Genomic DNA, 4,023 nt, shown 5'->3' with positions numbered 1-4,023 from the left:
CTGGGCTCCACTGCCTCTGATCTGAGCAGAGCTCAGCTGAGGGACAGCAGATGAGCACAATGAACCTGTTCACATTGTGCTGAGACACTTCGATGCAAGCTCTTCTGGCCACTTGCCCCACAGCCAATGCCAGCAAAGGCGGAAGCAGTCAACCCCGCAAGGTGCCAGAGAGATCCCTCATTCTAGCCTGTTAGCATGCATCAATCAAAGCCAGCAGGAGAGCCAAGCCAGGCTCAGCTTCGGGGCAGGATCTCAGCTGTCCCTTCTTACAAGCACCAAAGCACTTAACAGACATTAATTAAGCCTCCAATCCATTGCAAGATGGGGATTAACTTTCCCTACTGCCAAGGGAGAAAACCAAGGTGCAGGACTACAGAGGGATAAGATCCACATGGCAAGTAAATTAGCAGCAGAGGCAAGGACAGAACCCAGGAGTCCTGGTGCCGAGTTCCACTGCCCCAGCCAGAGGCTTGCACACCATCGCTGTGCACTGAAAAGGAACAGCCTCGGAAGCTGTGGGTTAGGGCTGGGGAAGGAACAAGACACGGATGCAGCTGATGAAAAAGCACTCATTGAGAAGCCAGCTTGCCAGCAGCATATGAGAGGGGAAATAATGGGCCCCTTCAAAGACACCAGAACGCCTGAGTCCAGCCAGGCAGCCCCAAGACACAGATGCACAAGGCTGGTTTGCTCAGACAGCATGTTTCATCCAATTGGTAGAATTTCCCTGCAGCCATTAACCAGTCTGATGCAGCACTTCTGCTAGAAAAAAAAAAAGCAAACTGTGCCTCTCAGGCCTGAGGTACTGATGCAGTTTATAAAGCCCTTCATCCACATCACAGTCCCCTACTACTGTTATGGGATAAGCAGCAAAGCCAAGAGCAGCTGAATCTCAGGCACCAAGTCATTTGGGCCACTGCAGTTTTCTGAGCTGGCTGGACACAACCCCACCAAGTCCAGGATCTCTCTGGGAGATTCTCTGATGGCCAGAATACGAGATACAAACCCTCGCTAGGGTTGAGGGGCAGCTCCGCACCTCAGAGTCTAGCTCTGGTGCTATCAAGAGAGTCTGAGCACAGCCCCCATGTCCTGCCACCTCCCTCCTACTAGAAGCCCCCAAGGTGCACAAGTTACTGCCCGTCACTCAGGCCTTCCCCCAACACCTTCTCCATGGCAACTGCGAGGGCAGGACAAGGCATTCACATTCATGACCAAGAACTGCCACTCCCCAGCTCACATCCTTCCCTCAGCACAACAGAGGAAGGTCAGTGGCTGGGAGAGATAAGGACCCTACACCCCAGGCAGTGGGTTCCTGCAAGAGTCCCCATCAGGGCTGTCACAAGAGTGAGCCCCCACACACAGGTATACCCTGCCCTGTCATTATAATATTCCCTAAGAAGGCCATCCCCCACAACACAAACCTAGTTTCTTGTACAACTGGTATGACCACGACCAGGTCTCCATTGAGCTTTGGACTGTGCACAAACAGGCAGCCTGTGTCCCAGGGAGCTTACAGTGGGAGCACAAGGCAAGAGGCAACGGGTGGACACACACCACCAGTTTCCACCCAAGCTCTCTCTGTTCGGGTGACCTACCAGCAACTTGACTCCAAACCAGCTTTTTGTAAGCAAGATGGTGCAGGAGGATGACAAGATGTCTCCATGAAGGTGCACAGGGAGCTCTTCTCAGTGCTGGGTCCAACAGGGAAGAGAGCACCAAAAGGTGCTGGTATGACAGCAAACAGGCAAGAGACATAGCCTGGCACCCTGACTCCCCAGATGTGCCTGCAGCAATGAAGCAACAGCTATTATGCATTAAGCCAATCCCACCCGGCTCCCCAAGACATAAGCATGCCCTGATGGTGTGGCACATTTGCCTGCCATGCAACTGTCTTAAATCCAGCTTAGTGGCATTGTCAGATTTGCAGCAACAGCACTGGCTAAATCAAGTGATCTGCTCAGAGGAGTCCTGGCACAAGCGAGATCACATATGCACACATGCTTATTCAGCTCTGAAAAAAATCTCCCCTCCTCTCCCACCCACCTCTTCCACACAGAGGCTGGTCACTGCCTCCTCTTGGAAGCACTAGAGAGAGAAGCTGTTGGAAGTGGCCTGAAGTCTCTCTTCCCAGGAACAACATGGCTTGAATGGCAGATGAGGCATATTTCAGCCATTATGCCCTTTGGCAACCCTGTGACAAGGGGCAGTGGGGAATGGAGAGGAAAAGGGCCCAGCCCAGGTGCGGGTGCATCAGAGATTGATGGAAGGGATGAGAAGAAAGGGGTGGGAAAAGGAACAGGCAAGGCTCATTTTCTTGGGAAGTTGTTGGCCTTGGGGTTTGCCTGGGCTCCTGGTGGCAGCTGGGGTTGACACAGGCAGGGTGCCTGGAGACACAGGGTCCTTTGTCCAAGGAAAGCCACATCAAGTGGTGGGGGTCCCAGCTGCGCTCCGTCAGCCGATCAACCTCAGTTGATACCTTGAGGGCACAAAATTGTACCAGCCTCTAAGCAATGCGAACAGCTGCTCCCCTCGCCTCCCGCATGCCAAGGAGTGTGACCCACAGCAGCCAGCTTCCCAAGGCAGACCCAGCCTGCTACTGCCTGCTGCCCACTTCAGGGACCTTTTGCCACCTCCTCCCCAACCCCTAGTAGTAGCCCATCAGCCCTGTCCCTTCACAGGATCTCAGCCCTCCTCTGCAGGCCCTGAACAGGCTCACCCTCCTCAAAGCCAGGTGAGAATGTGTCTTCGTCCCTACCTGCCCCTCTTAGTAGCAAGGAGACAGCCACGAGGCTCTGCGGGCTCCTACCCTTTAGCAACATTAAAGAGTTAAAGAGGTTTTGTTGGAACAGACTTGGGAGTTGTGTTGCTCTGCCTTTGTACCTTGGTCCAACAGGCTGGAAGTGGGCAGAGAGAGACTGGGGAAAGACTGAGACACGGTCGCTGCGATGGAGGGGTGCCATCACTGAACACTGAAGAGAAGCCTTCTCTAGGCATCGTCGTCTTGTAGAGAAAGCCAACCGGCTCCTCTGGCTGACCTGTCGCCCAACCCTACCCAGCTGGTGGAGACAGCATCTTCTGTCTAAGCTCCCGAACAAGCTGGTCCACAACAGGCCTGACGAACACTGAGAAAAAGCAACCAAGTTTTTGCCACTTTTCCTTGTGGCTATCCAAAAGTCACAACCAAGGGTATGGACAACCCTCCTGGGGTGAGACATAAGGGCACCTCCAGGAGCTGCATGTCTATTTTAGGAGATCTTGGCCTTAAGGCATCCTGCCCATCCCCAGTTCCCACTGAGGCTGGGGGGGGGGGGCACAGTGAGCTCCCGCAGGCGGTGGCAGTGCTGTTGGCAGTGGGAGCGTGGCAGCGGCAAGCAGTGAGCTCCCGCAAGCAGCCACGGTGCTATTGGCGGTGGAGGGGGGTGGTGGGGCATGGTGAGCACTGACCAGCAGTCAGCAACCACCCACAGGCACCATTGGCAGCATTGGTAGCGGCCAACGGCAATTGCGAACCATTTGCAGACGCCGTGGGAGGGAGCAGTGACCACCCGCAGGCACCACCAGCAGTGTCAGCAGCGCCTTTTTGCAGGGGGTGCACCGTCACGCTCAGGGGGTGCACATGCACCCGCATGCACCCCCTACACGATGCAATGGCTGGGGGAACCCTGCCCCTCTGGTCATGGGGCCAACTGGGCCCCTGAGCAGGGAACCAAAGGCCAGGAGGAGTCTGGTGGAAGCGCCGGCACACAGCTGCAGGTCTGCATCACCAGGCCTGCTTCAGCCCTTTCTTTACACCAAGCCCCCGGGTGGCACGGAGCGAGCTCCAGCTCACAGCGCTGGAGCGCCCTACAAGCATCGGCCTCCTTCCCCAGGCAGGGAAACTGAGGCACCCAGCAGGCACGGGCCAGGCGCCCGGGAGTCGTGGCCCAGCCCAGGCCATCCCTGGTAGGTGGCAGGGAGCCCAGCGCCTTTCACAGGGATTATCTGTGCTGCCAGCGCCGTGCCCCAGTCCCTGTGCCTCTGCGC

This window comes from Gavialis gangeticus, unplaced genomic scaffold (genome assembly GCF_001723915.1).
Source record: "Gavialis gangeticus isolate Ggan-Ray unplaced genomic scaffold, GavGan_comp1, whole genome shotgun sequence".
NCBI lineage: Eukaryota > Metazoa > Chordata > Crocodylia > Gavialidae > Gavialis > Gavialis gangeticus.
The sequence above is the reverse complement of the archived record's forward strand: the minus strand, read 5'-3'. Positions refer to the sequence as shown.